Here is a 26,833-nt window from a genome sequence, read left to right on the forward strand (position 1 = left end):
ATTGACTAGGGAAACTATGTTTCAGTGTAATGGATTCTTTTTTTCCCTTTAAGAAAATGGCAACAAAATGCAAAAAGCATTTATTGCTTCCTGAAGGTGACATTTGGGGTGGAGGAAATGTTATTTATTGATGTGTAAACTGCCCCTTGTTATTCTTCTTCACAAATATATTTTTTCTCCAGTGACATTAGAACAGAATGAGTATTGGAAACATATTTGTCAATATGCATTTCCAGACCAATTTGTACAAAGATAAACATGTAACTCTGTGATTATTTGCCCCATATAATGTCTAAAATGTATGTCATCATTGAGTTAGAAAGGGACATGGACTCTTAGGGACATGCACAAAGAGTGCAATGCTGACAACTGACAGACAAAACTCTTAATTTTGAGATAAAAGTCAGAAGAAAACAAACAGTATGCACTTTGACATTGGTTTTAGCAATATTTTTTTTGGATCTCTTTCTTCAGGTAAGGAAAACAAAATGCAAAAAATAAACAAATGGGACCTTATCATACTTAAATTTTGCACAGTGAAAACCATCAGCAAAATGAAAGGCAACCTACTAGTTTGGAGAAGATATTTGCAAATGGTAAGACCAATAAGAGTTAATATTTAAAATCTACAAAGACCTTATAAAAGTCAACATCAAAAAACAAGCAACCCAATTAAAAAGTGAACAGAGGACCTGAATAAACATTTTCCAAAAAAGACATGCAGGTGGCCAACAGGCACATGAAAAGATGTTCAGCATCACACATAATCAGTTCAGTTCAGTTCAGTTGCTCAGGTATGTCCGACTCTTTGCAACCCCATGGACTGACTGTAGCACACCAGGCCTCCCTGTCCATTACCAACTCCTGGAGTTTACTCAAACTCATGTCCACTGAGTCAGTTAAGTCATCCAACTATCTAATCCTCTGTTGTCCCCTTCTCCTCCTACCCTCAATCTTTCCAAGCATCAGGGTCTTTTCAAATGAATCAGTTCTTCGCATCAGGTGGCCAAAGTCCTGGAGTTTCAGCTTAAGCACCAGTCCTTCCAATGAACACTCAGGACTGATCTCTTTTAGGATTGACAGGTTGGAACTCCTTTCAGACTAAGGGACTCTCAAGAGTCTTCTCCAACACCACAGTTCAAAAGCATCATTCTTCTGCGCTCAGCTTTCTTTCTAGTCCAACTCTCACATTCATACATGACTACTGGAAAAACCATAACCTTGGCTAGATGGACCTTTGTTGGCATAGTAAGGTCTCTGCTTTTGAATATGCTATCTAGGTTGGTCATAACTTTCCTTCCAAGGAGTAAGCGTCTTTTAATTTCATGGCTGCAATCACCATCTGCAGTGATTTTGGAGCCCAAAAAAATAAAGTCAGCTACCATTTCCCCATCTATTTGCCATGAAGTGATGGAACCAGATGCCATGATCTTCATTTTCTGAATGTTGAGCTTTAAGCCAACTTTTTCACTCTCCTCTTTCACTTTCATCAAGAGGCTCTTTAGTTCTTCTTCACTTTCTGCCATATGGGAAGTGTTATCTGCATATCTGAGGTTATTAATATTTCTTGCACAATCTTGATTCCAGCTTGTGCTTCTAACAGCCCAGCATTTCTCATGATGTACTCTGCATATAAGCTAAATAAGCAGGGTGACAATATACAGCCTTGATGTACTCCTTTTCCTATTTGGAACCAGTCCGTTGTTCCATGTCCAGTTCTAACTGATGCTTCCTGACCTGCATACAGAATTCTCAGGAGGCAGGTCAGGTGGTCTGGTATTCTCATCTCTTTCAGAATTTTCCAAAGTTTATTGTGATCCACACAGTCAAAGGCTTTGGCATAGTCAATAAAGCAGAAATTGATGTTTTTCTGGAACTCTCTTGCTTTTTCCATGATCCAGCAGATGTTGGCAATTTGATCTCTGGTTCCTCTGCCTTTTCTAAAACCAGCTTGAACATCTGGAAGTTCACGGTTCACATACTGTTGAAGCCTGGCTTGGAGAATTTTGAGGATTACTTTACTAGCATGTGAGATGAGTGCAATTGTGTGGTAGTTTGAACATTCTTTGGCATTGCCTTTCTTTGGGATTGGAATGAAAACTGACTTTTTCTAGTCCTGTGGCCACTGCTGAGTTTTCCAAATTTGCTGGCATATTGAGTGCAGCTCTTTCACACCATCATCTTTTAGGATTTGAAATAGCGCAACTGAAATTCCATCACCTCCACTAGCTTTGTTCATAGTGATGTTTCCTAAGGCCCACTTGGCTTCACATTCTAGAGTGTCTGGCCCTAGGTGACTGATCACACCATCATGATTATCTGGGTCATGAAGATCTTTTTTGTACAGTTCTTCTGTGTATTCTTGCCACCTCTTCTTAGTATCTTCTGCTTCTGTTAGGTCCATATCATTTCTGTCCTTTGTTGAGCCCATCTTTGCATGAAATGTTCCCTTGGTATCTCTAATTTCCTTGAAGATATCTGTAGTCTTTCCCATTCTATTATTTTCCTGTATTTCTTTGCACTGATCACTGAGGAAGGCTTTCTTATTTCTTCTTGCTATTCTTTGGAACTCTGCATTCAAACGGGTATATCTTTCCTTTTCTCCTTTGCTTTTCACTTCTCTTCGTTTCACAGCTATTTGTAAGGCCTCCTCAGACAGCCATTTTGCTTTTTTGCATTTCTTTTTCTTGAGGATGGTGTTGCTCCCTGTCTCCTGTAAAATGTCATGAACCTCCATCCATAGTTCATCAGGTACTCTGTCTATCAGATCTAGTCCCTTGAATCTATTTCTCACTTCCACTGTATAATCGTAAGGGATTTGATTTAAGTCATACCTTAATGGTCTAGTGGTATTCCCTACTTTCTTCAATTTAAGGCTGAATTTGGCAATAAGGAGCTCATGATCTGAGCCACAGTCAGCTTCTGGTCTTGTTTTTGCTGACTGTAGAGAGCACATTAGGGAAATACAAATTAAAACCACCATGAGATAGCACATTGGGCTTCCCTGGTAGCTCAGCTGGTGAAGAATCCACCTGCAATGCAGGAGACTCCAGTTCGACTCCTGGACTGGAAAATCCACTGGAGAAGGGAACAGCTACTCACTCCAGTATTCTCTCCTGGAGAATTCCATGGATGTATAGTCCATGGGGTCACAAAATTTGGACATGACTGTGTGACTTCCACTTTGATGAGATACCACATCGCACCTGTCAGAATGGCTATCATCAAAAAGATCACAGATAAAAAGTTCTGGTGAAGATATGTAGAAGAGGTAGTCCTTTTGTGCTGTTAGAGGGATTATACATTAGGGCGGCAGCCACTATGGAAAATAGTTTGGAGATTCCTCAAAAAATTGAAAATAGAACTGCCATTCAGGAATTTCCCTTCGGGGTCTTTACCTGAATTATATAAAAACACTAATTTGAAAAGATAATAGACACACCAATGTTCACTGTAGCATTATTTACAATAGCTAAAATATGGAAGCAAGCGTAGTGTCCATCCATAGATGAATGGATGAAGACGATGTCTCACACACACACACACACACACACACACACACACAATAGATTATTGTTCAGCCATAAAAAATAATGGACATGAATTTGAGCAAATCCAGGAGATAGTGAAGGACAGGGAAGTCTGGTGTACTGCAGTTCATGGAGTCACAGAGTTGGACATGGCTTAGTGACTGAACAATAGCAACAACATAAAAAATACAGTCTTGCCATTTGCAACAACATGGATGGATCTAGAGGGTATTATGCTAAGTGAAATAAATCAGACAGAGAAAGACAAAGTATGATCTCATTTATATGTGGAATTAAAAAAAAAACAAGACAAAAAAATGAAATAAAATGAAAATAGATTCATAGAGACAGAGAAAAAGTAGGTGGTTGCCAGAAGGGAGGGTGATGGGAGTAGGGGTAAGTAGATGAAGGAAATTAAGAGGTACAAACCTCTAGCACAAAATAAATAAGCCACAGGGATGTAACATTCAGCATGATCAGTAATGCTGCAGTAGTTTTGTCTGAGGACAGATGGTTACTACGCTTATCATGGTGATCATTTCATAAAGTACACAAATGTCAAATAATAATGTAGTACACCTAAAACTAATGTATCATACATCAACTATACTTCAATTTAAAAAAAAGATAAAAGTCATAACTAAAGAAAAAAGTCATAACTAAGAAGATCAGAATCTCTGTCCTCAAATAACATAAATAGAAAACTAATGATAAGGATGGTTCTGACATAAGGGAAGGGTCCTTTGTCATTGATGAATATTATAATAATGATTCCAAGTTGATGGCATCTTGTTTCTCTAATTAGTCCACATACTCTGGAATTATTGCTACATTATTATTTTTTTTTTTACTCCTTAGTGTCACTTGAAAAAGAGCCATTCTTGAGCCAAACTAAAGGCCACATTATGCTTACTTCCAGCTCCTTACTCCTATTACTTTAAAACTAATGAAAAATGTAACCATCAAGTTGAGGGAGGGGGAGACTAATTATAAAAGGCCCTTCTGAAGAGGTGTTTCAAAGAGGGGCTTGGCAATTCTATCCTATCACCTCAGAAGTGAAGGATGTTGGGACTTGCATTTGTCCAGGCAATCAACTCCAATTGCCACAATGGGTATATTTGAGGAACTTAGCACATGAAAGGTTTGTTTTTGCATACATAAAGTCCAGTGGACGTCTAGTAGCTCATCCTATCCCTTCATCATATTGATCCTCCCAAGTCACTATGGCAAGGACAGAGAGAATGAAGAATCTTGAGTGATGTATTACTGGACCAGGCTTACAAATGACACATCATTTCTGTCCATATCTCAATGGCCAGAACCAAACCCAACTGCAAGGGAGTCTGGGAAATGTGGAGGAGCAGAGGGCTATTTGGTGATCTCTGTGAAAAACATAGCAAAACTGATTTATCAATTATCCAGTTCTCATGCCTAAGAATGAACAGTGTTACAACTCATGTGATCTCTCTTTCTCTAACTCTCTGTCTCTGAATCTCTCTCTCAAGTATCAAATAATGATAATGCCATTTAAGAGCCTCTTGATGAGGGTGAAATAGAAGAGTGACAAACCTTAAAACTCAACATTCAAAAAACTAAGATCATGGCATCTGGTCCTGTCACTTCATGGCAAACAGATCAGGGAAAAGTGGAAACTGGCAGATTTTATTTTCTTGGGCTATCTGAAATCACTGTGGATGGTGAATGCAACCATGAAATTAAAAGTCACTTGCTTCTTGGAAGAAAAGCTGTGACAAACCTAGACAGCTTGGCGGACAAAGGTCCATATAGACAAAGGTTTGTAAAAACAAGTTTTTCAAGTCATATGTGAATGTCAGAGTTGGATTATCATAAAGGTTGAGTGCCAAAGAAACAATGCTTTCTAATTATGGTGCTGGGGAAGACTCTTGAGAGTCCCTTGGACAGAATGGGGATCAAACCAGTCAATCTTAAAGGAAATCAGTCCTGAATATTCATTGAAAGGACAGATGCTGAAGCTGAAGCTCCAATACTTTGGCCACCTGATGCAAAGATCCGAGTTATTGAAAAAGACCTCGATGCTGGGAAAAACTGAAGGCAAAAGGAGAAGGGGGCAGGAGAGGATGAGATGGTTAGATAACATCATTGACTCAATGGACATGAGTTTGAGCAAACTCTGGGAGATAGTGAAGAGCAGGGAAGCCAGGTGTGCTGCAGTCCATGGGGTCACAAAGAATCAGACACGACTTAGTGACTAAACAACAACTTAGGATTCACTCTTGGGAACTTTCATATGCAAGTCAGTTCCTCCCACTAAGGGGAGGTAGGTGTTGGGATTCCTCAGGTATCTCATAAACCACAATCAGTAACTGTGTAATTGCTGGATTTTTTTATATACCTTCATACCTGGCTTTGCTGCTGTCCAGAGATGTCCTTATGCCCTCACCTTCCCAGTTGAGCAGTAATATCACCAGCTCACCAGTGCTTCTGGCACAACCTGCCCAACTTCATTTCTCCATCGCTCCTAAAAGCTGCCATTTCTTCAAGACATTTGTGCCGGGCAATGAAACTGAGCTGCAGGGAGCTATCTACTTTTTCTTCCAAGTGGTGCAAGAACATGTCTCACTAGCACCTTGACTTCTTTTGATAGCTGTTCAATGTCAGACCCCGAATCTGGACAAAAATAAAGAATAAATTCAATCCTCTTCCTCCCTCTCTTCTATAAGAGGAATAACACTCCTTTCAGAATCATAAGCCACACTCCACTCTCTTCCAGTCTTATTATAAAGCAACTCAACTTTTTCTCTCAGGAACCCAGTCTTTTTCATGATCGTGCATGCATGCTGAGTCACTTGACTCTTTGCCATCTCATGGACTGTTATCCGCCAGGTTCCTCTGTCCATGGAATTCTCCAGGCAGGAATACTGGAGTGGGTTGCCATGCCCTTCTCCAGGGGATCTTCCAGACCCCAGGATCAAACCCGTGTCTCTTACGTCTCCTGCATTGGCAAGAAGGTTCTTTACCACTGGTGCCACCTGCTGCTGCTGCTGCTGCTAAGTCGCTTCAGTCGAGTCCGACTCTGTGCGACACCATAGACGGCAGCCCACCAGCTCCACTGTCCCTGGGATTCTCCAGGCAAGAACACTGGAGTGGATTGCGATTTTGGAAACCCCTTATTATCAATCACTTCTTACAGAATTTGACAGCAACTTTGTCTCATATTTTGAGGGCATTTACTAGGGAATTTGCTACAATGGCTACAAAAATTGTTTACTAAATTTACAGCATAGTCTAGGAGTTTTATTTTAGATTTGCTTAAAAACATTGATTTCTGCCATATTGAGAGGAGATTTTCCAGAAATAAAACTCTTGGTGATACTCAAAATATTCTTCATTTCCTTTATTGTAGCATCTTGGGACTTGATGCAGGCTGATGACCCAGGGGAGAGTTTGACTGAATGTATGGTCAGGTCCCTCAAGATGGTTGCTCTCTTGCTTTTTGTACATCCCCAGCCGGTCCCAGCTGGACCAGCTGGTCTGCTTCATCTATATTTTAAGCACATGGCTGGCCTTCCTCCATACTGGCCACAGGCTCCATCTAGTGATTGTTCTTATCAAAATGATTGCTGAGAAGTAGGCTTATGCTGGTTTTCCTGCTAACTAATAAGCCCACCTGAAGTTAATTCCCCCATAACTGATAACAACCCCCACCCCTAGAAAGTGAAGCCGCCACCATGTCCTGTCTGCTGCTTCAGACAAGTACATTCCCCCATCAGTTAAGCCGCTGATGTTTCTGTTGTTGACGCTGGGTTTTCTTTTCAGCCTTGAAGCTGGGCAAGCACAAGCTTTGTAGGCCTGTGGGGTATAGCCCAACACAAAACAAGTACAATTTGGAAACATTTGTTTTAAAAAGATCTTACCTGCATGACTGACATTTAATTCCTAGCTTATCTTCATTATCTTGGAATTGGTCAATCATTTTCACTAGACGGTGAAACCCTTAAAGGTAAGAACCATATTTTCTTTATTTTCACATAACAGAATATAATGTCATTTCATGCAAATGATGGAAATTAGGTAAAAATCATAGGAATAATTAGAAAAATAATTTCCCACCTGTTAACCATCTTCATCCCTTTTGTATTCATAATAAGACCAAGTAGCACATGTCTTGTGAAAACAAATGTTTTTGACATTGAGATTGGAGGTCTTTTCTGTATTTGCACTGTTGCATCCTTGCTACTCATATCAATGACTTGCACACAGTAAGCTCTCAAGGGTGGAATGAATAAATAAAAAGCAAAGGTTCATTATGGAATAAAGAAACACTTAATTTTGGATGAAGAATGTATTAATATTGCCATCTATTCGCATTTCTTGGAGTCATACTCCACATGTTATCTTAACCTACATTTATTTTGAGAAATAAAAGTGATATATAGGTTTAAACATTTATATAATTACTCTCCCAGTTGGCACTAGTTATAAAGAACTCGCCTGCCAATGCTAGGATATGTAAGAGAAGAGGGTTAGATGTCTGGATCAGGAAGATCACCTGGAGAAGCGCATGGCAATCCATTCCAGTATTCCTGCCTGGAGAATCCCATGGACAGAGAAGCCTGGGGGACTAAAGTCCACAGGATCACAAAGAGCTGTACACCACTGAGCAACTAACACTTTCACTTTCATAATTACTCAACCTGGGTTCGATCGTTGGGAAGATCCCCTGGAGAAGGAAATGGAAACCCACTCCAGTATTCTTGCCTGGAGAATTCCATGGACAGAGGAGCCTGGCGGGCTACAGTCCATGGGGTCTCAAGAGTCAGATACGACTTAGCAACTAAACAACCACTACCACCTAAACAGATTTTTAGAAAAACTTGTAATTATTGATATATCATCTTTCTACTTCTCTTTTGACTCATACTTAAGGAGAAATTTCTGCATTTTTATTTCAATCCTAAAGGCATTAAGAAGTAAAACAAATGTATTGGGCTTGGTTGTCTATTAACAGGAGTAAGAAATCACTCTGCCTTCCAAGAAAATAATTAAGTACCCTTACACAAATTAAATCTGGTACCTACAAATTATAATATGCAAATAAAATGTCATTACTTTAATCATTTCATATATGAAAAACTAGGGCACAAGACATTTCTGCAACTTACTCTGGCTCTGTTTCCAGGTTTACAAACTCATGCCTTGACTCTGTCTTGGCCATTTCATAGATGAATCCTTGGGTCACCTCTTCTGCCTAACCCAGGACCTCTCACTGGGCCCTGAGGTTTCAACAGACCCTAATTGCTCTGGGCATGCGCAAGTCAGCACAGTCAGAGCTTTGCATGGAGTAGGAACTCAGCAAATGGCTTTTACTCGAACTCAGCTGCTGTGATTACTAGATCATTTGTGATTCTACAGATGAACTTCTATTTTCCTTCCTTTCCTTTCTGCCCGCCCTTTATCAAGGGAAGAATCAAGAAAGGTTGTTCATTCCAACCAGATAAATACATATGTGCAAGGATCACACATGTTTAAAAATATATAAAATAAAATGGGAAAGGCAGAACTCGTTTCCTTTTCATCACTCGGAGATTTTAACAAGTACAGTGTTTCACATTATAATGAATAACAAAATTGATCCCAAGGGGGATTAAAATGGCTTAGGTTTCAAAGAGACAAAATAGTTCTCAAATTATTTTTCTTCTGGCCTTGTCAATCAAATGGAGTCTAAATTATCCCTCCATAGTTAATTTTTGAAATCAGGATGATAAGCAAGTGTAGGCCCAGGAGTTATCTTAAACTTCTCCCTCTCCCTAACCCTGTTATCTAATCTAGCCCCAGATCCTGTTAATCCTACTCCTTAATATCTCTTAAGCCTTCCCCCTCTGCCACTGCTTTATTTCTCTCCCTGATTTCTAACCATCTCCCTGAATCTAGTTCCATTTCTGTCCGTTTCAGCCTCAAATCTATATCCAGAATGATTTTTCTAAACTCAGATTTGATCATGTACTCTTGGGCTTAAACTTTCTCTGAGTTTCCTGAGAAACTACAAGGAGTCACTTGGTAAGGTATTATGTCAAAGAGATTCCACAAGCCTTGGATAGCAGTACTGGCTCTGTGGACAGAAAATGAAAATAAAAAAATGTTATGATGCATGAAACATTAGGGCAAAAAAATTTTTCAGTGCCCAAAGACAAGGATTAATTAAATAAATAGGGTACATCCCAAAGGTGGAATACTATGCTGCCATTAAAATTCATTTTGTAAATGAATATTTAATAATCTATGGAATATATATTCTGAAGATGGTCTTATGAGAAAAAAGCATGATATTACTTGAAAATATTTTGAAATTTAACTTATGAGCTTGACAGTACACAATAGGTTGTAGGTTTTAGGAAGAGGAAGAAAATTTCTGAACTAAGTGGGTTATTACAAGTGCCATTTTGATAAGAAAAAAAAAGAGAGAGTGGTGTAATAAGCTTCCAGGAGCAATGTTAAGTCCCATTACTGAACCCCTGACTTCCTACTTTTGCATTCCAGTCCTCTATGATGAAAAGAACATCTTTTTTTTGGTGTTAGTTCTAGAAGGTCTTTTAGGTCTTCATAGAACTGTCCAACTTCAGCTTCTTCGGCATTAGTGGTTGGGTGATATGCTTGGATTACTGTGATATTGAATGGTTTGCCCTGGAAATAAACAGAGATCATTCTTTAAATTTTGAGATTGCACCCAAGTACTGCAATTCAGTACTTGGTACTTGCAAGTTCCAAAGAATAGCAAGGAGAGATAAGAAAACCTTCCTAAGTGATCAATGCAAAGAAATAGAGGAAAACAATAGAATAGGAAAGACTAGATAGCTCTTCAAGAAAATTAGAAATATCAAGGGACTATTTCATGCAAATATGGGCACAATAAATGGTATGGACCTAAAGGAAGCAGAAGATATTAAGAAAAGGTGGCAAGATATGACTCAGCAGTCCCACTGCTGGGCATACACACCAAGGAAACCAGAATGGAAAGAGACATGTGTACCCCAGTGTTCATTGCAGCACTGTTTACAATAGCCAGGACATGGAAGCAACCTAGATGTCCATCGGCAGATGAATGGATAAGAAAGCTGTGGTACATATACACAATGGACTATTACTCAGCCATTAAAAAGAATGCATTTGAATCAGTTCTAATGAGGTGGATGAAACTGGAGCCTATTATACAGAGTGAAGTAAGCCAGAAAGAAAAACACCAATAGAGTATACTAACGCATATATATGGAATTTAGAAAGATGGTAACAATGACCCTATATGTGAGACAGCAAGAGACACAGATGTAAAGAACAGTCTGTTGGACTCTGTGGGAGAAGGTGAGGGTGGGATGATTTGTGAGGGTAGTGTTGAAACGTGTGTATCATCATATATGAACCTGATCGCCAGTCCAGGTTCGATGCATGGGACAGGGTGCTCAGGGCTGGTGCACTGGGATGACCCTGGGGGATGGGATGGGGAGGAATGTGGGAGGAGGGTTCTGGATGGGGAACACATATGGGCCTGTGGCTGATTCATATCAATGTTAGGCAAAAACCACTACAATATTGTAAAGTAATTAGCTTCCAATTAAAATAATTAATTAAAAAATAAAGGTAATTTCTTTTTTAATTTATTTATTTTAATTGGAGGCTAATTACTTTACAATATTGTAGTGGTTTTTGCCATACATTAACATGAATCAGCCATGGGTGTACATGTGTTCCCCATCCTGACCCCCACTACCACCTCCCTCCCCATCCCATCCCTCAGTGTCATCCCAGTGCACCAGCCCTGAGCACCCTGTCTCATGCATCAAACCTAGACTGGCAATCTGTTTCACATATGATGATATACATGTTTCAATGCTATTCTCCCATATCATCCTGCCCTTGCCCTCTCCCACAGAGTCCAAAAGACTGTTCTATATATCTGTGTCTTTTCTACTGTCTCGCATAGAGGGTCATTGTTACCATCTTTCTAAATTCCATATATGTGCGTTAGTATACTCTATTGGTGTTTTTCTTTCTGACTTACTTCAATCTGTATAATAGGCTTCAGTTTCATCCACCTCATTAGAACTGATTCAAATGCATTCTTTTTAATGGCTGAGTAATATTCCATTGTGTATATGTACCACAGCTTTCTTATCCATTCATCTGCCGATGGACATCTAGGTTGCTTCCATGTCCTGGCTATTGTAAACAGTGCTGCAATGAACACTGGGGTACACGTGTCTCTTTCAATTCTGGTTTCCTCAGTATGTATGCTCAGCAGTGGGATTTCTGGGTCATATGTGGGCCCGTGGCTGATTCATGTCGATGTTAGGCAAAAACCACTACAATATTGTAAAGTAATTAGCTTCCAATTAAAATAAATAAATTATTTTTTTAAAATAAAAGGTAATTTCTATTAAAAAAAAAAAAAAAAAGGTGGCAAGAATACACAAAAAAGCTCTATGACCCTGAAGGATGGGATGGGGAGGGACATGGGAGGGGGGTTCAGGATGTGAAACAGATGTACACCCATGGCTGAGTCATGTCAATGTATGGCAAAAGCCACTAGAATATTTTAAAGTAATTAACCTCTGATTAAAATAAATAAATTTAAAAAAAAAAAGATCTCAATGACCCAAATAACCATGATGGTGTGATCACTCACCTAGACCCAGACATCCTGGAGTCCATAGTCAAGTGGGCCTTAGGAAGCATCACTATGTACAAAGCTAGTGGAGGTGATGGAATTCCAGCTGAGCTATTTCAAATCCTAAAACATGATGGTGTGAAAGCGCTGCACTCAATATGCCAGAAAATTTGGGAAACTCAACAGTGGCCACAGGACTGGAAAAGGTCTGTTTTCATTCCAATCCCAAAGAAAGGCAATACCAAAGAACGTTCAAACTATTTTATGATTGCACTCATCTCACATGCTAGCAATGTAATATGCAAAATTCTCCAAGCCAGGCTTCAACAGTACATGAACCAAGAAATTCCAGATGTTCAAGCTGAAATTAGAAAAGGCAGAGGAATCAGAGATCAAATTGCCAACATCTGTTAGATCGTGAAAAAAAAAAAAAAGAGAGAGAGAAAGCAAGAAAAAGCAAGAGAGTTCCAGAATAACATCTACTTCGGCTTCATTGACTACTCCAAAGTCTTTGACTGTGTGGATCATAACAAACTGTGGAAAGTTCTTCAAGAGATGGGAATACTAGACCACCATACCTGCCTCCAGAAAAATCTGTATGCAGGTCAAGAAGCAACAGTTAGAACTGGATATGGAACAACGGACTGATTCCAAATTGGGAAAGGAGTACTTCAAGGCTGTATATTGTCATCTTGCTTATATAACTTATATGCAGCGTACATCATGTGAAATGCTGGACTGGATGAAGTACAAGCTTTCAAGATTTCCGGGAGAAATAGCAGTAACCTCAGATACACAGATGATACCACCTTTATGGCAGAAAGTGAAGAGGAACCAAAGGGCCTCTTGATGAAAGTGAAAGAGAGTGAAAAAGCTGGCTTAAGCTCAACATTCAAAAAATGAGGATCATGGCATCTGTTCCCATCACTTCATGGCAAATAGATGGGGAAACAATGGAAACAGTGTGAGACTTTATTTTGGGGGGCTCCAAAATCACTGCAGATGGTGACTGCAGCCATGAAATTAAAAGATGCTTGTTCTTGGAAGAAAAGGTATGACCAACCTAGACAACATACTAAAAATGACGTCACTTTGCCAAAAAAGGTCCATCTAGTCAAAGCTATGGTTTTTCCAGTAGTCACATATGGATGTGAGAGTTAGACCATAAACAAACTGAGCGCTGAAGAATTGATGCTTTTGAACTGTGGTGTTGAAGAAGACTCTTAAGAGTCCCTTGGACTCCAAGGAGACCCAACCAGTTCATCCTAAAGGAGATCAGTCCTGGGTGTTCATTGGAAGGACTGATGTTGAAGCTGAAACTCCGATACTTTGGCCACCTAATGTGAAGAACTGACTCATTTGAAAATACCCTGATCCTGGGAAAGATTGAAGGTGGGAGGAGAAGGGGATGACAGAGGGTGAGGTGGTTGGATGGCATCACTGACTCAATGGACATGAGTTTGATCAAACTCCGGGAGTTGGTGATGGACAGGGAGGCCTGGCATGCTGCAGTCCATGAAGTTGCAAAGAGTTGGACACTATGAATGACTGAACTGAACTGAACCAAAGTGGACCCCTGACACTTTTTTAAGACTTCAAAGTGGGTCACAAGGGGACTACAGCTACAACACATCCCCCTTTAAAGTAATTGTGTCATTCAAAGGGTGAAAGCCTTCAGTTATCTTTCAGCTGTAAAAGCTGAATAGAGTTCAGGCAGACTGGACTGTGATGTCTTGGTCCTAGAGAACCATTAGTATTTTAAGTCCCAACTCTGCCCCTCTTTATTTCCGACTTGAGGCTACTTCCTAACCAGTTCTCACCTCATTGCCCTTGTCTACACAATGAAGATGATAATAGTACCTTGTTGTTGCTGTTGTTCAGCAGCTAAGTCATGTCCAACTTTTTGCAACCCCATGGAATAAAGCCTGCCAGGCTCCTCTGTCCATGGGATTCTCCAGGCAAGAATACTGAAGTGGGTTGTCATTTCCTTCTCGAGGGGATCTTCCCAGATCCAGGGATCTAACCCACATCTCCTGCATTGGCAGGTGGATTTCTTTACCCCTGGTCACCAGGGAAGCCCAATAGTACCTACTCAGAGAATTAACTGCAGCAAAGCACACAGACCAATGATTCTCAACAGGGGCAACTAATCCCCTGGGGACCTTTGCAATGTCTGATATATTTTTGATTGTCGTAACTGGGGTGGGACATACTACTGGAGTCTAGAGGGCAGAAGCCAAGGGTGTTGCTCAACATCCTGCAATGCACAGGATAGTCCCCTCCCCCGACTCCACTCAAAGTCATAGTGTCTGGCTTCAAGAGAACTTACATCATAAACTCACGCAGTGTTAGCTATTATTATGATGTTCTCCAATCATGTACCTCAGATTTTCTTTTTAATCTCTGTTGACATTAACAAAGCAGAATTCTTATAATGTGAATGCTTTTCTTTTTGAAACAGTCTCAATTTCTTGGTCAGCAAGTAGTTTCATTCGTCTTCTAACATATAAAGCATACTCACTTCTACCTCCCAGGAGGAAAACACAAAATTCCATATTGTAATCGCACAGCTCAGTGTCCACGATCTGTGGGTATCATTCACTTCTGCCCATCAGTCCTACCCAGATGTGTCACTTGTCCCCTGCAGACCAAAGAAGCAGATCCACCACACACCCAAGGCTGAAACCTGATTTGGTGCTTCTAGAACTGTCTGTGAGGAAGAGCTAAGTTGTTAGTTTTTTCCCTAATCCATCACAGACTGACAGTTTAAAATTTTAACTTAAGTAAATCATTGGAAAAAAATCTTTTTAAAGACATGCAAACAGTCTTGGTCTTTTATTATTAGATTCAACAGCCATAAAATTACTTTTCAGTAGATATAACTATAATAAACACTGCACAAAGAAATCAAAAAGCTTGCAAAATTATGCACATTGCTCATTAAAAGCATATGCATAGGAGATTAATATATATGTAATTACTGTTACACTTGTTATAGTAAGACAGTAGTTTCTGTATTAAATATTTTATACAGACTTTGAATAAACACTGTACACATCAATATACAAAGCTTTCAGTGTGAAAAATGAGTTTATTTCTGGTTTATTAATTCACATAATCTAGGTCAGATTGACAAGAACACCTCTCAGGAAATACTGTGTATGTAAAGTGCTACTATGTTTTGTTTTATTTTTTTTAATTTATTTTAATTAGAGGCTAATTACTTTACAATATTATATTGGTTTAAATGTCATATTTTCAACATTCATTTTCAAGTCTTCAAAATTAATCAGTTCCAATAATTTATCTTGCAAAGTTGAATTATTGATAAAATTTAAGGTAACTTATTGGTAAAATTAAAGGTAAGATTTTAAATTATTTTTTGGTAAAAGAAATGGACTTTCCAGGTGTTTCTTTGGATGGAAAGCAGTAGTCAAAGCATTCTATCACACAGGCTGCTCTCAGCATGTGGGTTCTGCAGTCACTGATGACAGAAAAGAATAGAGACCATTTGTGTGATGAGGATTACGGGCTAGATTTGCAAAGCAGTACATCAGCTGCCCACATTTTATTGGTGAGCATGAAGCACATTGTCCCATCTATTAGTTGATATGCACCGTTAGAAACTCAGTCACTCGTATCCACTGTTACTGAGTTGTGATAACAGTTATCACAGTTATTTAGTTGTTCAGATCCACTTGTCCAGAAATCTGATCAAGGTAAGATCCAGGTGCTCTCCCAAATCAAAATGAGAAGTCAGGAAAGGTTTCCTGAAGAAGGTCATACCTGAAGGACCCCATTGTTGGTTGTCATGTACTGATTGACTGGCTCAGCAGTAAAGAATCTACCTGTCAGTGCGGGAGATGCAGGCTCCATCCCTGGGTTGGGCACATCCCCTGAAGAAGGAAATGGCAACTCACTCCAGTATTCTTGCCTGAGAAATCCCATGGACAGAGGAGCCTGGCAGGCTACAGTCCATGGGGTCACAGAGAGTTGGACAGGACTTAGTGAATAAACAAAAACAACAAATAATTCACTCAAATGTCGAGGCCCTAAATCCCCGATCATGATGGTTCTGGAGATGGAGCCTTGACAGGTGATTAAGACTGGTAAGGTCATGAGGGTGGAGCCCCTATGATGAGCTTAGTGTCCTTAAATAGAGGAGGAGAGACCAGAGCCCTTGCTCTCTCCGCTCTGTGTACCCGGCAAGAAGGCATCAGTCTGACAGCCAGGAAGCGAGTCCTCACCGGGTACAGAATCAGCGGGCACATTAATCTTGGGCTTCCAGCCTCCAGAGTGTGAGGAGTAAATATCAGTTGTTTAAGCCACCTGGCCTAAAGATGAAGGGGATTCCCAGCTCAGAGTTGGACATGACTGAGCAACTGAACACATCAGTTACAGAGCATGGGAGTAAAATCCAAGGATTGTTAAGGGATCCGTATGAGCTGTATTATCTCACAGGCAATCACTGCTCTGACTCTCCCCACATCACAAAGCAAACTGTTGGGTTTTTTTTTTTTTTTTTTCTCCATGGGGATAAAAGTGTCTGGCAGCTGCAAAAGTGGGCAACCAACAGTTTTGTCCTAAAATATAGTACGTTTGCATTGCAAAATATTCACACATTCAGGTCAAATGTTATTAAGCCAGCGTCCTAATTGGGAACCTAACTTTGCAGCAAGGCTTAAGATTCTTGACTCTTATCTACAAATCTTTCAGCTGCCTCTGGTAAGCAGCCCATGTTTTATTGGGTTATTTGGCAGTTTTTTGCTTCAGGAGGTAAAACTGAACATTAACCATAGCAAGATAAATCATGTGCCTGTCAGCTCATTTAAAACTCGGTGAACAGCTTTTCTAAGCTCTGACATTTCTTGCTTTTTCATTGCACTGAAGTTTCTATTGGCTATCTCTTCTAACACTCTTTCAACTCTAGAAACCACTTTCTGTGAAGTGAATTTGTGAACCTTTAATAAGAAAGATAGACTTGAATTAGATACAAGGACTTCTCTAAAGGCTCTTGCTATTAGAAAGAAAAGGTTACGTTTACTTAAAATATAGAGTTTTTTGGAACTGATGAAATTTCTGTTACCACATTAAAATTATGTTTACCAGGAAGTGAATAATGGGTTGCAAATTTGCTAAACAGCTGATTTTTCAGTAATGCATAGACTCAATATTGAGTTTTTTAGTTTCCAGATTCATGGTTTAATTGGGTCACATTAAAAGAGCAAGTTCTATATTTAACTACATGGAGATAGTAGAATTTTTTACAGTTTAAGATTTGGGCATACAACATTATTTTCCAAGTAATTCTCTAGGATTGGTTTCTAAATAAATGTTATTTGAAAAAGTTTAGCTACTACATACTTAGCAATTTCTTCTTATGCTTCAGTTTTTACCATGAATGGATATCAAATAAAATCCGTCATCTCCCACCCTCACAAGGAAAAAAAAAAAGCCTTACAAGAAATTTGTGGCAAAGTTTGAATATGGTCCATAAGTTGTATAGTAGTATTATAGTAATGTTAAATGAGAAGCAGTGAGAAGCTTGGGGGTCTCCAGGGAGGCCATGGGCTTTGCTTTTCTCTCTACTCTCCATTTATGGGGAGCAGAGAGAGCTCACATGGCCATCCCTAGAGAGATATAAGGAGGCAGCAACCCCCAGGAAATAATGGCTGTGAAAGTGGAAGTTTTATTCACTCATGGAATTCTCTGACTTTTTGCAACCCTGTGGACTGTAGCCTGCCAGGCTTCTCTGTCCATGGAATTCTCCAGGCAAAAATACTGGAGTGGGTAGCCATTCTCTTTTCCAGGGGATCTTCCTGACCCAGGGATTAAACCCATGTCTCCCACATTGCAGGCAGTTTCTTTACCATCTGAGCCTCAAGGGAATAATCCCTGTAGATGCATTTAAGCAGATGGGATCCTAGATAAACACAGGGTGTCCACAGCCTAGGGTGAAGCCTAGGGTGAAGTATGAAAACAGCCGAAACATTCCCAAGAGGGACCGTGTTATAGCTTAAGGTCTTGTCCAGTGATAACATACAAAGAGTGACCCCGAAATAGCAAGGAGAAGGACTGAGCTGAGGGAAATTGAGGTGAGCTTGAAGGGTGAGTTAGTAGGACCCTTACCTTAAGGACCAGATGGGTAATAGACCAAAGGAGATATTATGACAACCAAAAAAACCCCCAGAAAACCCAGTTCCTTCCCCACAGCCTTGTGAAGAACACAACACAGTGCCCTCAGTACATAGACATACACCTGTAGAAAAAGAGATGTCGATGGTGAGATAAACTTCAATTGTCTGAGATTTAACTTCCACTATGTGATGGTTTTAGAAAAGGCAGAGAAACCAGAGATTAAATTCCCAACATCCGCTGAATCATTGAAAAAACAAGAAAGTTCCAGAAAAACATTTATTTCTACTTTATTGACTATGCCACAGCCTTTGACTGTGTGGATCACAACAAACTGTGGAAAATTCTGAAAGATACGGGAATACCAGACAACCTGACCTGCGTCTTGAGAAATCTGTACTCAGGTCAGGAAGCAACAGTAGAACAGGACATGGAACAACAGACTGGGTCCAAATAGGAAAAGGAGTATGTCAAGGCTGTATATTGTCACCCTGCTTATTTAACTTATATGCAGAGTACATCATGAGAAACGCTGGGCTGAATGAAGCACAAGCTGGAATCAAGATTTCCAGGAGAAATATCAGATATGCCAATGACACCACCCTTAATGGCAGAAAGCGAAGAACTAAAGAGCCTCTTGATGAAAGTCAAAGAGGAGAGTGGAAAAGTTGGCTTAAAGCTCAACATTTAGAAAACTAAGATCATGGCATCCAGTCCCATCACTTCATGGCCAATAGATGGTGAAACAGTGGAAACAGTGTCAGACTTTATTTTGGGGGGCTCCAAAATCACTACAGATGGTGACTGCAGCCATGAAATTAAAGACGCTTACTCCTTGGAAGGAAAGTTATGACCAACCTAGACAGCATATTAAAAGCAGAGATGTTACTTTGCGTACAAAGGTCCATCTAGTCAAGGCTATGGTTTTTCCAGTGGTCATGTATGGTTGTGAGAGTTGGACTGTGAAGAAAGCTGGGCACTGAAGAATTGATGCTTTTGAACTGTGGTGTTGGAGAAGACTCTTGAGAGTCCCTTGGACTGCAAGGAGATCCAATCAGTCCATCCTAAAGGAGATCAGTCCTGGGTGTTCATTGGAAGGACTGATGTTGAAGCTGAAACTCCAATACTTTGGCTACCTGATGCAAAGAGCTGATGCATTTGAAAAGACCCTGATGCTGGGAAAGATTGAAGGCAGGAGGAGAAGGGGATGACAGAGGATGAGATGGTTGGATGGCATCACCTACTCAATGGACATGAGTTTGAGTAAACTCCAGGAGTTGGTAATGGACAGGGAGGCCTGGTGTGCTGCAGTCCATGGGGTTGCAAGGAGTCGGACACAACTGAGTGACTGACCTGAACTGAACTGATGTGATAGAATGAGGGCTCCAAACAGAATTAAATTTAAATTCACTTGTTAAAAAATGTGGGTGTGTGCTGAGTTACTCAGTCATGTAGCCCGCCAGGATCCTCTGTTCATGAAATTTTCAAGGCAAGCATACTCAAGTGGGTTGTCATTTCCTACTCCAGGGGATCTTCCCAACTCAGAGATTGGAGCCGTGTCTTTCTCCTGTGTTGTCAGGCAGATTCTTTACCACTGAACCACCAGGGAAGCCCAAATGATGGTCCTTTAAAAAGTAATGCAAATTATAACATAAAATACTTGAGTTTGTGATCTGAAATTCATACCTTGCTACTTCAGAGTGTATTTTAAGTCTTCTAAAATCAGTCTATAATTCCTCTTCATGATGGAGCAAAACATAACTTTCATTAGAGCTAAAGAAATAGTGTTGGTTGAATATGGATCCTGTTCAAAGTGCTCTGCAGTGTTCATATCACACATGATGTGATATGGGATGGCCATGTCTAACTTTGAGCTTGTATTACTAAATCTGAGTAAATACATCCCAATATGTATACTCAGAGTATATCATATAAGGACTGAATCTTTGCCAGTAAAGTCAATGGAAGGCTTTGCTTTTATACAAAAATTCTATGCAAAATCGTAGCTCTGGTCATGTTTCTTCATTCCATTTCTCTCTGATCTCAGGATTCCGTGTCTGCCAGCGGCTTCATTCAGTCTATTTGTGGGAACCAGTGCTTTCTATCTCGCTGGCAGCTGTGTTCTCTCTGTAGGATCATCAGTCTTCTGCAGGCTGTGGTGATAGGATGGGTTTTTAAGCTCTTCTGGCGGAAAAAGTCACTTCCTGCCCTAAGAGAAAGATGAAAGTGAACCCCACACTGTGCAGAAACGTGGACACCATGACACTCCCTGCACTGCATGGTTCGGCTTCCACACTGCATCCCCCCATTCCACACACACACACTCACTCAGAACCTAACTGCCTCTGCCTTCCCTGACCTGGACCATATGAGCTACATCCACTTCTTAGCTGCTGTCACATCCGTTCAAGCGAAGGCTATTTCCAAATACTTGGAGACTTGGCTTTATAGTATTAAAAGTTCATATTAGTACCTGTGTTTCCGACTGTTGTCTGCCTATGGCCTAACATAAGACTCCTACAGTCTTTGAAATGTGCACACCTCACATTAAAAAGTATCTGCCATCAAATATGTAGTGAAAATCACGAGCTACATTATTGAAAAAGGTGTTAGGTTATGGTCACTGATTATTGGGATGCAAGGGAAGACATCTATATTACTGATTCCTTTCTGTAACTTGACTATGTGTGCATGCCTGCTAAGTCGCTTCAGTCGTATCTGACTCTTTGCGACCCCATGGACTGTAGCCACCAGTCTCCTCTGTCCATTAGGATTCTGTAGGCAAGAATACTTGGGTGGGTTGCCATGCCCTCCTCCAGATCTTCCAGACTCAGGGATTGAACCTACGTCTCTTACATCTCCTGGATTGGCAGGTGGGTTCTTCACCACCAGCCCCACCTGGGAAGCCCCCCAACTTGACTTTGCTGCTGCTACTTCTAAGTCGCTTCAGTCGTGTCTGACTCTGTGTGGCCCCATAGATAGGAGTCCACCTGGCTCCCCCATCCCTGGGATTCTCCAGGCAAGAACACTGGAGTGGGTTGCCATTTCCTTCTCCAATGCATGAAAGTGAAAAGTGAAAGTGAAGTCACTCAGTCGTGTCCGACTCTTTGCTACCCCATGGACTGCAGCCTACCAGGCTCCTCCACCCATGGGATTTTCCAGGCAAGAGTACTGGAGTGGGGTGCCATTGGCTTCTAAATCAATACAAATTATAAATGCAGTTCAGGATCTGTCTCTGTTGTTTTCATATATGGAAAACAACCCATGGAGGATCTGCAACACGGTTTGAATAATCAGAGAAACAACTTGTGACTCTGGAAAGAGTCTTAGGGAGAAATAAGGACACTGAAGTGTCGTGGTAGAGCCCCCCATGTGGACCTTTCTCCCGCCTTCATACAATCCTGCCTGCAGAGATTCAGGAGTTATCATTAAGTAGTTTCATTTCTCTGGAGAGTTGATCCAGTTTCTCCCAAAGCCAGGAGCTGGTGGGGAGCATGAAGACTCCACTCTCAGATCACTAGCACTCTTATTCATGGATCACGCAGTCTGGAGAGGGGACAGCGCTTTGCCACAGGGAACCAGTGGATATAATGTGCGCGTCTGATGGCAAGAATGCCCCACAATGCTGGACAGCAGATGTCACAGGCGTGCTCTCTCTCTGTAATTCCTCAGTGAGAGCCCAGGATGAGCTCAGAGGACCAGGAAGACAGATTCACGACCGTCAGTGGAAGATTAGAGAAGAGCACAGAAAACTGATTTCCACTGGAGGTCATTCTGTCCTTTAGACTTGGTTCTCAAGGCTCTCAACTTAAAACAGAAGGTAACATAGATGTAACTAAAGCTAGATTTAGAGGCAGCCAGGCAAGGGTAGTTGGAACCATAAACCTTAAAGACATATAGCCAGACAGAGAAAATAGCATCTCCCCAAACACTTTGCAGAGAACGTGAGATTAAAAGGGAACATCCCTAGTCTCTACTATAAATCCAGTAGAGCTGCCCACCCTAGGGACCTGGGCTGAACTGTCTGAACCATAGAAAAGAAATGAAGGGCAACAGCAGCTTTCTCACATGGAGGGTTTGACCTCTATCTCAAATGAATATTAATGATTATTTTTCTTTTCGTTCTGTTAAAAATGCAGTGGCTCAGTGGTACAGACTTTGCATCCAATGCAAAAGATGCAAGAGTCGTGGGTTCGATCCCTGGGTCAGAAGATCCCCTGGAGAAGGAAATGGAAACCCACTCCAGTATTCTTGCCTGGAGAATCCCATGGACAGAGGACCCTGGTCGGCTGCAGTCCAGGGGATCGCAAGAGTCAGATATGACTTGGTGACTAAACAACAACAAAAAGGTACCAATTGATTAGCCGATCAGATTCAGCCTGCCCAGGGCACCAGTGTGCCCATCCCAGCCATGACCCCACAGACATTAACTTTAAATTGTCAACACTTTTTTCACCATGAGTTGTCTTTTTTGCATTTATTTTGATTTTTTTTAAATATACTACATCAAAATATTATTTTGATCCTGAGTTTTCTGGCTCCCTCTTACATTTTTTTGTGCCTGTACTAGCTTCCTAGGACTTGCTGTGACTAATTACCGTGAACTGGGTAGCTTAAAACAACAGAGCCTATTCTCTCACAGTTCTGGAGGCCAGAAGTCTGAAATGCCACTATGGCCACACTTTCTCTGAACCCTCTAGGAGAGACAGTTCCTTGCCTCTTCCAGTTTCTGGTGGCTCTAGACGTTCCTTGGCTTGTGGCTCCATAACTCCAGGCTGTTTCTGTCTTCACGTGGCCTTTTCCCCCCATGCCTCCGTGTGTCAGGTCACCCTCTGCCTTTCTCTAATAAGGACACCTATCACTGGATTTAGGGTGGGGTTTTATCTGCCTGACTGACAAGTGCTCAGTCGTGTCCGACTCTTTGTGACCCCATGGACTGTAGCCCGCTGGGCTCCTCTGTCCATGGGATTTCCCTGGCAAGAATACTGGAGTGGGTTGCCATTTCCTTCTGCAGGGGATCTTCCTGACCCAGTCTCTTGTGTCTGCTACAGTGGCAGCCAGATTCTTTACCACTAGCGCTACCTGGGGTTTCTTTTGGAGATTCTTAATTGCATTTGCAAAGATGCTTTATCCAAATAAGATCACATTCGCAGGCTCCAGGGTTAGGATCTGGACATACCTTTGGAGGCCACTGTTTAACCCTATGCAGCACCCAAGGCAAGTACTCCATCTAGTCTCAACCCTGCCACAGAGATGTGTGTCCCTCACACATTCTCTATCTCAGGGGTCCCCAACCTCCAGGATCTAATGCCCGATGATCTGAGGTGGAGGTGATGTAATAATAATAGAAATACATTGCACAATAAACATAATGCATTTGAATCATCATGAAACCATCCCCCGGACCTCATCCGAGGAAAAATTGTCTTCCATATAATGGGTCCCCGGTGCCAAAATTGTTGACAACTACTGCTCCAGCTGATCGTGAGAGGGTCATGGCTGGTTCCCTTCGGTGGTGTGGAAAGAGGGCTGCACAATGAAACAGTGACAAGCATACACAGAAAGTGCAAGTGAAGTTGCTCAGTCGTGTCCGACTCTTTGCGACCCCATGGACTGTAGCCCACCAGGCTCCTCCATCCATGAATTTCCAGGCAAGAGTACTGGAGTGGGTTGCCATTGCCTTCTCCAGGGGATCTTCCTGACCCAGGGGTCTCCCACATTGCAGGCAGATGCTTTTACTGTCTGAGCCACCAGGGCAAAGAGTAAGGACTTTTCTGTAGTCCACCCCATCTGCACAGAGAGTACGTGGCAAGGGAGACAGAACTGACATGTTTTCATGTTGAAGTCTTTCACAGAAGGCTTGAAAATCAGTTGTACAGAAGTCATCAAACTTCTGTTGTTGCAATAATATGCCTTTTGGGGTTTGTTTCACATAATTTTCTTTGTCCCTTGACTTATTTTCTTTCAATATTTATTTTCAATATATGTATATAGGCTTCCCAGGTGGTGCAATGGTAATGAATCTCCCTGCCAATGCAGGAATTGCACAAGATGCAGGTTCAATCCCTGGGTTGGGAAGATCCCCTGGAAGAGGACACGGCAACCTACTTCAGTATTCTTGCCTAGAAAATTCCATGACAGAGGAGCCTGGCAGGCTACAGTCCATGGGGTCACAAAGAGTCAGACACAACTAAGCAACTGAGCACGTATATATATGATTGAGTTTTTGAAAAACCACAGCTGCATGGCTATTTTAAACTGAAATTCTTCGAGCATGATCTTCTTCCTATGATCGTGGGAAAGAGCAAGCTACTTTAAAAACACATATGCACACACTTCTTGAAGCCATATGGAGATCTTATTCATGCAAATAGAAGTCTGGTTTTCTCCTAATTTCCCACAAGGAGCTCGTTACCTTCAGTAGGACTTGCAGAAGAACCTTCTCTCACTAAAAGTCATCCCTTGACTTGGCTTTTAAATAGGTACCTTCCTCCTTGCTATCACAACGTTGTCAAGGAGTTACAAAATAAGAATAAGGACCACAATCAGTTTTGTTGACCAACTTACGTCTTTTACCAAATTAAAGAACCAATACAATATTGTAAAGTAATTAGCCTCCAATTAAAATAAATAAATTTAAATTTAAAAAAAATCTTTGGTTGAATCTCTGTGTGAATCTCTATAATATTAGACAAACCATGACTGTTACCTCAAAAAAAGTGTACAAATTCTATGACTTTGAAAACCTCATATTTAATACACTTAAAAGTCGGCATCATGGGGGCAAATTATTTGCAGGTTGTGAGACAGGATGAATAATCTGATGCCATATGGAGACTATTTATGAATGAGAGCAATTTCTACACTGTTGATCATACATAACATAAACAATGGAAATGAAGTGAATTATTAGCTTTCCATTATTTTCTGTATTACACTTAATGATCAAATTGAGAGAGCAGTTTTTGAGTCTCTTATACATGTCTCACTATTCGTTAGTTAAGGAGGAATCAATTGTGTTTGCAATTTTGCTACTTTAACCCCAAACATATTTTCCTCTTCCTGAATGTCAACTGAAATTTCATGGAGCAAAGAGTTACATAGCAGAATATTAGGCCAACAGAAACTTTTGCTAAAGGGAGTTAAATCTTAGGGAACTCATCATGAGGAGGAGGATGTCAAATAGAAGGTGTGCGAAAATAGGGGGTGGATAGGTGGATGGCAGTTATGGAAAATGAGAATTATGATTTAGCTTTTGGTCTTTCACTCCCTGTCTACCCCAGCTTACACCCTCATGAGTACTGTGGAGAACAGACTGTCAGTGCACACTGCTGCTGTTGCTGTTCAGTCCCTAAGCCGTGTCTGGACTCTTTGCGACTCAATGGACTGCAGCACACTAGGCTTCCCTGACCCTCACCATCTCCTGGAGTTTGCCCAAGTTCATGTCCATTGAATGAGTCATGCCATCCAACTATCTCATCCTCTGTCACCCTCTTCTTCTCCTGCCTTCAGTCTTTCCCAGCATCAGTGTCTTTTCTAATGAGTCGGCTCTTTGCATCCGGTGGCCAAAGTATTGGAGCTTCAGCTTCAGCATCAGTCCTTCCTGTGAATATTCAGGACTAATTTCCTTTAGGTTGGGCTGGTTTGATCTCCTTGCAGTCCAAGCGGCTCTCAAGAATCTTCTTCAGCATTTTAATGCCATGAAAATGCTGTATTGCTTCTCTTAAAAAACTACAGGTATCAAATTTCTCTTTCCATTGGGAACAAAACAACAATATTGATTGATTGAGCACCTGTAAGTTGCAGGTACTGATATGGGAAGTGAGATGGATTGAGGTATAGCCCCTGCATTTAAGGGGCTTACAGTTAGGACCTTTACAAATTTTGGATTTGCAATGAGAAATTTGCCTATTATAGGAAGTTATGGCTCAATGCCTCCTGTTATTCTTAGATAGCCAAAGGAGAGAAAGACTGGATGTGATGAAAAGGATGTTCTGTAGAGGAAGTTTAATGAACAAGGCACTTTCTGGGCCACAGATGAAAGATAGGTGCATAGGCAGGGCTGGTCTCAGTTTTAAGATGCCAGCAGGCAGCGGACATTTCTGCTTCTCAGAGCCCATCTTGATGCAAGTTTCTGCTTTAGAGTAAGAGGCTTTCTGAAGCATTTAATTGGCCCTATATCTCTGAAATCCTTCCAATCAGACCCACAGCTTCATCCTCATCACATCTGCCTCATGTCTGCAGGAGATAAGAGAAAACTTAAAAGCTGCCGTTGCAGGCTTCTGGCTCTCCATGCACATTCTTAAGTGAATATTTGTTTTTATGGGGTGCAAGCCAGTTGTTGTAGTCAGTTGTCAGCTAATGCTGTATAACAACCTATCAGTTGAAAGCTAGTGAAAAGTCACTAGCTACCAATACAGCACTGGCTTTTCTTGACCCCAGGCCTGAGGGATGGCGGAAGTGGCTTTGCTCTGTACTTAGCCGCATGGATTTAGCCTCAGGTCAAGTTCATTTCTGTCCCACTTGT

Source organism: Bubalus kerabau, chromosome 18 (assembly GCF_029407905.1).
Source record: "Bubalus kerabau isolate K-KA32 ecotype Philippines breed swamp buffalo chromosome 18, PCC_UOA_SB_1v2, whole genome shotgun sequence".
NCBI classification, from domain to species: domain Eukaryota; kingdom Metazoa; phylum Chordata; class Mammalia; order Artiodactyla; family Bovidae; genus Bubalus; species Bubalus kerabau.